Genomic DNA, 10,080 nt, shown 5'->3' with positions numbered 1-10,080 from the left:
TTTTTAATAATTTCTGAAACGACTTCAAACTTAAGTCGCAAGTGCAGTACATAGAGCTCATTTGGTTGAATTGGTTTAGAGTGAGTAGCTGAGGGGTACCCCAGCACCCCTAGAGAGCTGAATGTGTTTTTTCCACAAACAAGGATGTTCTGCGTAACCACAACACAGCCCTCAAGGTCAGGACAGTAACATCCACACGTGGCTGCCACAGCATCCTCAAGCTCTATTCAAGTTTTGCCAATTATTCCAATTATATATAATATAAGCATATAAGGCAGCCACTTACGTTTGTCCCATTAGCATATATGTTTTATATATCTATATTTCGAGACAGTTTCACTGACTCTGTTGCCCAGGCTGAAGTGTAGTGGCAAAATCTTGGCTCACTGCAACCTCTGCCTCCTGGGTTCAAGTGAGTCTCCTGCCTCAGTCTCCCAAGTAGCTGGGATTACAGGCACCTGCCACCGTGCCCGGCAATTTTTTTTTTTTTTTTTTTTTTTTGTATTTTTAGTACAGACGGGGTTTTGCCATGTGGGCCAGGCTGGTCTTGAACTCCTGACCTCAGGTGATCCACCTGCCTCTGCCTCCCAAAGTTCTGGGATTATAGGCATGAACCACCACACCTGGCCACAATAGCATATTTTTGCAGCAAAATGATCCAGTTCAGAATCACGCATGTTATTTAGTTGTCACGTCTCTTTAGTCTTCTTTAATCTGGAAAGGTTCCTCAGGCTTTCCTTGATTTTTATGACCTCAGTGCTTTTGAAGGTCACAGGCCAGTGGTTGTGCAGAATGTCCCCATTTTGGTTTGTCTGTGGTTTCACCATGATTAGACGCAGGGCATACATCCTTGGCGGGAGCACCACAGGCACGTTGCTGGGCTCTCCTAGTTCCGTCCTGTCAGGATATTTCCAGCCACTTACATTTGCCCCATTCCCACTGATGTTCAGTTTGATCTGAATCCTCTTTACCTGGTTCAGAAAAAGAAGGAAAGGGACTGGGCATGGTGACTCTTGCCTGTGATCCCAGCATTCTGGGAGGCTGAGGCCAGAGGATTGCTTGAGCCCAGGAGTTTGAGACCAGCCTGGGCAACATGGCAAAACCCTGTCTCTACCAAACAAACTACTTGGGGTGATGAGGTTGGAGGATTGCCTGAACTTGGGAGTTGAGGCTGCAGTGAGCTGAGATGGCACCACTGCACTCCGGGTGACAGATCAAGATTCTACCTCAAAAAAAAAAAAAAAAAAAAAAAAAAAGAGAAATCGCAGAGATGTGGGTACTTGTAATTTTAAAAACTCCCAAACGCTCCACTTGATTTGTGTTCTTTGAAAAAATTCACATAATCCCTGTAGCCTCAGTCTTTCCTTTAAAACTTTTGCTTTAACTCTGTTATATTTAGGACATACAAAAGGTATAAAGAGGCCGGGCATACTGGCTCATGCCTGTAATCCCAGCACTTTGGGAAGCCGGGGCGGGTGGATCACCTGAGGTCAGGAGTTCGAGACCAGCCTGATCAACATGGTGAAAATCTGTCTCTACTAAAAAAAACCAAAAAAAACAAAAATTAGCCGGGTGTGGTGGCAGGTGCCTGTAATCCCAGTTACTCGGGAGACTGAGGTAGGAGAATCCCTTGAACCCTGGGGGTAGAGGATGCAGTGAGCCGAGATCACACAAAAACCAAAAGGTATAAAACCACACACCAGGCCGGGTGCGGTGGCTCAAGCCTGTAATTCCAGCATTTTGGGAGGCCGAGATGGGCGGATCACGAGGTCAGGAGATCGAGACCATCCTGGCTAACACAGTGAAACCCCGTCTCTACTAAAAAAATATAAAAAACTAGCCAGGCGAGGTGGCGGTCGCCTGTAGTCCCAGCTACTTGGGAAGCTGAGGCAGGAGAATGGCGTAAACCCGGAAGGCGGAGCTTGCAGTGAGCTGAGATCCGGCCACTGTACTCCAGCCTGGGCGACACAGAGAGACTCCGTCTCAAAAAAAAAAAAAATAAAATAAATAAAACCACACACCAAAACCAAAAGGTATAAAGAATAACCTTTTAAAGAATATAAAAAAGAATAACCTTATAAAGAATATAAAAAAGTTAACTTGAATTATAATACAATAACTTGATATGTAATAACATATATTTCCAGTTGGATTACTAGATATTGTCTGTAACATATAAAATATATAATACAATATGATGTAATATATAATAACCTGAATTTTTAAGTAACCCAGTTCAAGAATAAGCCACTGCCAATTTAGTTAAATCTCGCTTGTGAATTCCTCCTCAGCTTCAGCCTACTCTTGATTTGCCCAGAACTCACTGACCTAAGCTCCAATGACAAAGTGACAAAAAAAATCCTGGGTTTTAGAAGCAATTTGAGGCAATTAGATGCAAATTCAGCCCAGATGAGGACGTTCGTTTTTTTAGTGTGGCTACCTAGCTTGTTCCGGCACCTGGTGGTCACACATGGAATTGCAGCTTCTCATATGTAATCCTTGGCAGAATTTTTTTCCTTTTCGAATCCTTTCTTTTTTTAAACTTCATTTTGTAATATAAAATCTGATTTGCTTAAGTTAGATTTATCAGAATTTACTTTCAAAAGCTTTCTGGTTCTAACAGTGACTGCCCTGAATCGGTGAAAATACTTGGTTAAGCATTAACTGCTCAATTATCACAATTACTCTTTTGATATAATTTCTTGGTGTGTATGTGTGTGTGTGTACACAATTTTCCATTATTAATTCAAAAAGTGAATTGCTAATATATACCAGGTACTGAGGTAGATGCTGGTACAAAATTAGAATAATCAGGATGGCTGATTAAAGTAATGCTTCTAATTATACCCCGTGAAACAAGAAATTTCATTTATCTACAAAGGAAGGAAACCTATCAGTAAATACTATTTATTGATCACCGATTATGTATCAGGTAACATGTTCTGCCGGGCGCGGTGGCTCACGCCTGTAATCCCAGCACTTTGGGAGGCCGAGGCGGGCGGATCACAAGGTCAGGAGATCGAGACCATGGTGAAACCCCGTCTCTATTAAAAAATAGAAAAAAATTAGCCGGGCGCAGTGGCGGGCGCCTGTAGTCCCAGCTACTCGGGAGGCTGAGGTAGGAGAATGGCGTGAACCCGGGAGGCGGAGCTTGCAGTGAGCCGAGATTGCGCCACTGCACTCCAGCCTGGGCGACAGAGCGAGACTCCGTCTCAAAAAAAAAAAAAAAAATTAAAACATGTTCTTTCCCAGAATATGTCACAGAGCACGTGCACTGTTTGCAATGTATTTAATGGTAAATGACAGTCATTACTAGGCTGCTTTTGATGATCATTCTTGAGGCGTCTTTGGATGTTAAATTCATTGATGAAAGTTTGATGAAGAACAGGCTACTTTGTTATCTCAAAGTATCATACAAATTACTTCTTAATTACAGAGAAAAAAATAGGAACTTTGCAGTGGAGAAGCTTGGCACCCTTCACCCTAACCAAGCAACCAATGTTACCATTACAAACAATGGGACAAATCTGCATCATTTGCCTCCTGATATAACGCACCAAGGATGCCATCTCTCCTGAGGTATTTTTGCAAAACATACATAACCTGAATCTAATAATGAGACAGCATCATACAAACTCAAATTGAGGAACATTCTACAAAGTAGCTGGCCTGTATTCTTCCAACGTATTAGAGTGGTTAACCTAAAAAAGACATCAGAGAAAAATGTCCTCTAATATAATTAATTTATTCAGGAGCAGGCAAAAAGGATGGTGCACCTGGCTATATGGCCATGGCAAGCCACAGGTGCACCTGAAGAGGGCAGGAGTAAGTGGGAGCTTTTATTGGCCAAATGTAGAAGTTCACATAAGCTGTTTGGAAATATGTTTCTTTGGTTCTGGAGGCTCAAAGCTGGAGCGGCATCAATTCATTTTTGGAGATGCCGCTACTAGGCAAGTGTTCTTTGGAGAGCATCTTATTTGAATTGCTGTCGGCCTAAAGAATGCCTGGTGCTAAGCCTGGTCACAGAAATAACAGGGTGGCACGTGCCTGGAGTCCCAGCTACTCTAGCGGCTGAGGCAGGAGGACTGATTGAGCCCAGGAATTTGAGTCCAGTCTGGGCAGCCCAGCAACATCCCTGTCTCTAAATAAATAAATGTGTGTATATGTGCAAAATGTAGGTGGAGAAATGCATGACACTTGTCACGTACATGAGGAATTTCTTGTGTGGTTATTTTAGAAAGTCCTTGAGACAGTTCTTATCTCAAACATAAGCCCTCCTTTGTGCATTCCTGGCTTGGTGTGCTTGGGTCTGAGCAGAATTGTCTCATCCTAGTAGCTGCAACTTTCATAAAGAAGAGGAAGAAAGACTGAGACCCTGTTCTAGATAAAAGGATACTAAAAAAAGATTTGACAACTAATTGAAACAGTATGATTCTGGACAGAGGGGAAATAGCTATAAAGGACATAATTGGGACACAGAGAAAGAGGAAGAATGCGAAAATGAGGCAAAAATGTAAAAATTGGTGATTATGGATAAAGGATATAATCACGATTCTTTTTACAATGCGTGTCAATTTTCTGTTAATTTAGAAGTATATATATAAAGTATATGTATACTAATACATATAAACGTTAACCCCAAAAAGTGTTCCCGAAAGTAACAAGCTCTTTGAGAATAATTGATCTCTTTAAAAACGATTTGTTTCATTATAAAATCAATGTATGTATGCTTAAAGGAAAAAAATGAGGCACTATAGAAAAGTAAAAAGAAAACTCATCAGTCTCTGACACATGTCACAGCCCACAGCTGCCTGGGAAGGCTGAAGAGTGCAATTTCAGCAGAATGTCAGGGGAGGAGCAGGATTGTGCTAGGTGGAGAATATTCTAGACTGAAGGAACACCACAAAAAAGACAAGAAAGCGTGGAAGGGCGTGGCTTGAGGAAAAAGAGAGGTCGGGAAACGGGGGGTTGAAGAATGAGCAGGTGAGATGGGTAAGGACTTCCAGGGAGGAATGACCACTGGGCTGGGGGATGACATCTGGGCCAGTCACAATTCTCCCCACGTGTCGCCTTCCACAATGCCAGGCACGCGCCTGGGGTTGAATACATATTTCTGGGCTGACTAACCTAATGTACAAAAGGCAGGCCCTAAATTTCCTCTCCGCCCCGTAGCGTGCCCTGCAGCGACACCGTCACAAGCGCGCGGCTTTTCGTCCCCGCCCTGGGCCTCAGGGCCTCGGGGCCGCGCGCGGGGCGTAGTCGGCCGGAGCTGTGACGCACGCGGGACGCAAGCCGAGGGCTCGGTTTCCACGGCAACAGGCGCTGGGCCTCTGTTTTTCCGCTCGCGCTCGTGCGTCACTTCCGGTCGCTCCCCTCTTCTTTTTAGCCCTGTTTAGGATAGGTTCCGATTGGGACCAACGTCGGGGTGGGAGTGGTACTGGGGAAGGGCGGTCCAAAATGAACCTTAGGTTCTGCGAGAAGAGCCGGGCGTCAGGCAGGTGGGGCTTGCTTCCGTCCCCTAAGCCAATCGCTTTCCAATCCGTCCCTTAGGCGCCGCGGGAAAATGATGCTTCGGCTACCGGCCCTGGAGCATGCGCACTGCTACCGGAGGAGCCTCTGGGAAATTCACTGCTCCGGGATTTCCACGCAACCGGAGGGAATCCAGAGGGGCAAGTGATGGGCGCGGCATCAGGGGGCAGGGCATACGAGCCACGATGTTGATTGGCCGGTGAGAGGCCCGGGCGTGGAGCGGCAGCAGACCCTTGTGGCGGGCTCTGGCGTTTCATTCATTCGTTCATTCATTGAATGAACTGATTCACTCCATGTTTACTGAGTGTACGCTGTGTCAGAGCTTGTGTAGGCGCTGGGGATTCAGAGCCGAGTCGGACACAGCCCCTGTCCTTAAGGAGCCCACGCTTCGACTGACACCGCGGCGTCCCCGCCTTTCTTCCTTTGCACCTTATCTCCTCTCTTCTCTCAAGGCTGGTGTCCTCGCAGAAGGCGGCGACGCTCAGCCCATCTTACCCCAGGGACCCTCTCGGAGGCTTCTTCACCTCTGAAAGCAGCTGATAAACATGGAAAGGCCTGGCGTGGAATCCTGGCTAGCCGCTCAATCACTGAGCCCCTTTTCCCACTTTACATTCACCTCTGAAAGCATGGTGCAGGCGTCCCCAGCTTAGGGTGGCTCGACTTACGATTTTTCAGCTTTGCGATAGGTTCATCAGGAAGCAAGCCATCATAAATCGAGGAGCATTTGTATAGTTATCTTGCAGAGGGCAGTGAGGTTTAAAATGAGCTTTGGTGCTTATCTTGAGGTTGAATCCGAGTTTCCTCCTTATACGATTATTGTGAGGATATGAGATATTTATGCCAAGCACATTGCACATTGCCTGCCAGATAAGAGTTTCATAAATGAGGCCGGGCACGGTGGCTCACGCCTGTAATCCCAGCACTTTAGGAGGCTGAGGCGGGCGGATCACTTGAGCTCAGGAGTTCCAGACCAGCCTGAGCAACGTAGGGAAACCCTGCCTCTACAAAAAAAATTACAAAATTTAGCCGGGCGTGATGGGAGGCTGAGGTGGGAGGTCGGCTTGAGCCCAGGAGGAAGAAGTTACAGTGAGCCAAGATCGCACCACTGCGCTTTAGCCTGGGCCACAGAGCAAGACTCTGTCTCAAAAAAAAAGAGAAAAAAAAGTTTCGTAAATGGTAGTTACTGTCACTGTGTTATTTTGAAGGATGAGTTGTGACGGTCTAACCAAGTAGCTGGTTCTTAGTTGTGCTAAATAAATATAGTTATTTCTTCCCTCCATGGCCTGTGAGCTAGAAAGCCCAGGTGAGACGTGACAGTATGGAGTCATGTAACACGGGAAGGAGAAAAAACTCTTTATGGTACTGGTGGGGGATCAAAACCCTTGAAAGGTGCTGGTTTTTGCCCAAAATGGAGTGATTGTATGACCCAACCGGCACATCGTTAGCCAGGACAGCAGTCATAAGCTGGAACAGTACCAGGAAAGTAAAGCTATATGATCGGTCACCTTACCCTAAGGCTGTGCAAGTAGCACGTGACAGAAATTGTCCATTCTGTCTCAAATTGCCTTCTCACACTTTCTTTAATCCTAATAATAGCCCTATGAAATGATTATCCTTATTTAATAACCGAAAATATGGGAGGCAAGTAATTAGGGAGTGATGGAGCAGGGACTCTGGCCTGCCCTTTTGGTTTTTTTGTGTTTTTTTTTTGCGATAGGGTCTCACTCTGTTGCCCAGGCTGGAATCTAGTCTGTACTTTTCTTTTTCTTTTGAGACGGAGTCTTGCTCTCGTTGCCCAGGCTGGAGTGCAGTGGCACCATCTCTGCCCACTGCAGCCTCCGTCTCCCAGGTTCAAATGATTCTCCTGCCTCAGCCTCCCGAGTAGCTGGCTAATAATTTTTGTATTATTATTATTATTATTATTATTATTATTATTTTTAGTAGAGACAGCGTTTTGCCATGTTGGCCAGGGTGGTCTGAGACTGCTGACCTCGTGATCCGCCCACCTCGCCCTCCCAAAGTGCTGGAATTACAGGTGTGAGCCACCGTGCCTGGCCCAGCCTGTACTTTTAACTCACAGCTGTGATAATTGTCAACCTCAGCAAGCCTCTTTGGGCATTAGTCCCATATATATGTTATATATTAAATAATATATATAAATTATATATAATAATATATAATATACTATATAATAGATCATATGTGTTATTTATAATATATTATGTAATTATACAATATATAAACTATATGTCAATATTATATAATTATTAATATGTAATTATATATTATATAATTATATAATTTATGTATATAATTATATGTAAATAAATATAAATATATATTTATAATTATATAATTATATGTAAATAAATATAAATATATATTTCTAATTATATTTTTATATATTATATAATATATTATATATAACATATTTTATATATAATATATCCTATATAATATATATGGGAGTAATAACATATAATATTTTGTGTGTGTGTGTGTGTACTTAGACAGTCTCTTTGCTCTGTCCCCCAGGCTGGAGTGCAGTGGCACGATCGAGCTCACTACAGACTTGACTTCTTGAGCTCAAGCAATCCTCTCACCTCAGCATCCCAAGTAGCTGGGACTACAGGTGTGCACCATCATGCCGGCTGTTTTTTAAATTTTGTGTAGAGATGGGGTCTAGCTATGTTGCTTGGGCTCATCTCGAGCTCCTGGGATCAAACGATCCTCCCTCCTTGGTCTCTCAAAATGCTGGGATTACAGGCATGAGATACCGAGGGCAGCTTGGTCCTATTTTTTGAGACCCCTTGATTGGATGTTTCAAGGGAGCATATTCTGGCTGAGTTTACTGGAGAATTTTCTTGTAGAGCTTGTTATGAACTGAATGTTCATGTTCCTCCCAAATTCATATGTTTAAATTTATTCCCCAATATGATCATATATGGTGGGGCCTTTTGGGAGGTAATTAGGTCACAGGGCAGAACCCCCATTTATGGGATTAGTGCCCTTCTAAGAAGAGACCAGGCTGGACATGATGGCTCATGCCTGTAATCCCAGCACTTTGGGAGGCTAAGGCAGGCGAAACACCTGAGGTCAGGAGTTTGAGACCAGCCTGACCAACATGGAGAAACCCTGTCTCTACTAAAAAATACGAAAAATTAGCTGGGTGTGGTGGTGCATGCCTGTAATCCCAAGTACTCAGGAGGCTGAGGCAGGAGAATCACTTGAACCCAGGAGGCGGAGGTTGCGGTGAGCTGAGATCGCACTATTGCACTCCAGCCTGGGCAACAAGAGCGAGACTCTATCCAAACAAACAAACAAACACCAGACAGCTAGTTTGCTCTCTATCTGTCATGTGAAAATAAGAAGCCAGCCATCTGCCACTCAGAAGACGACCTTCACCAGACCCTACCCATGCTGGCGCCCTGATCTCAGTGTTGTTCTAGTAATTTATTATATCTGCCCAAACCAACTAAGACAAATAGCCACATCTTCAAAGCCTTCTGCCTGTTAGGACTTTTGTAGAGGGGAGAGAGTGTGAGTATGAGGTTGGACCTGATTATTTTAGAAACTCCTTCCAACCTTAGGTGTCTATAAATTCCTTAAGGGCAGATTTTGTATATATGAATTGTCACCCTTCAGAGGAGATGCTTAGGAAATGTTAAAGATACTAAAGGAGCAAAGCCCCAGGACCTAGACAGTACGGGGACTGCTTTGGATGTTCTCATTTGATCGTTGTGGGCTGGGCTGTGGCAGACTCTTACACTCTCTGAGCCTCTGTTTTCTCATCGGTAAAAATGCAGAGTAATAATACCAGCCCTTTGAGAAGCCGAGGTGGGTGGATCACGAGGACAGGAGTTCGAGACCAGCCTGACCAACATGGTGAAACCCCGTCTCTACTAAAAATACAAAAATTAGCCGGGCATAGTGTCACGTGCCTGTAATCTCAACTACTCAGGAGGCTGAGGCAGGAGAATCGCTTGAACCTGGGAGGCGGAGGTTGCAGTGAGCCGAGATCGCACCACTACACTCCAGTCTGGGTGACAGAGTGAGACTCTGTCTCAAAAAAAACGAAAAGAAAAGAAAAAAAAATTGCAGAGTAAATAGTCCCCGCCCTCCTTCCCCCACAGATTTGCTGAGACAACAACATAAATTGATTGAAGTGTATACATTGCAAATAAGCAATGTTTCCTTTTGCCAGCTTTCAATCTTGCTTTCCAAGTTGCTTGCCTTATCCACTTATAGACAGAATAAGAAAAGACCTATGGAAAGAGTACAGTCTGTGGGGTCTGACAGCCCTGGATTTGAATCCCTAAATAGCACCAGCCACTTGTGTGACCCCAGCCAAGTAGGGTATCCTTTCTGGACCTCAGCACTAAAAATAGCTCCCTTGCCTGGATCTTAGGAGGTAAGCTTGGAGTCTAGTTTCTGCACTCAGACCTCCATTAGTGGTGGCCTTTTTAATGTATCTTTTCTGTATTCTCTGTTAACCCCATACACTCTTTTGCTTATTTATTCATTAAAAAAAAATTTCTAAAAACTTTTTTT

This window comes from Chlorocebus sabaeus, chromosome 8, assembly GCF_047675955.1.
Source record: "Chlorocebus sabaeus isolate Y175 chromosome 8, mChlSab1.0.hap1, whole genome shotgun sequence".
NCBI classification, from domain to species: Eukaryota; Metazoa; Chordata; class Mammalia; order Primates; family Cercopithecidae; genus Chlorocebus; species Chlorocebus sabaeus.
Note: the sequence above shows the minus strand (reverse complement) of the source record.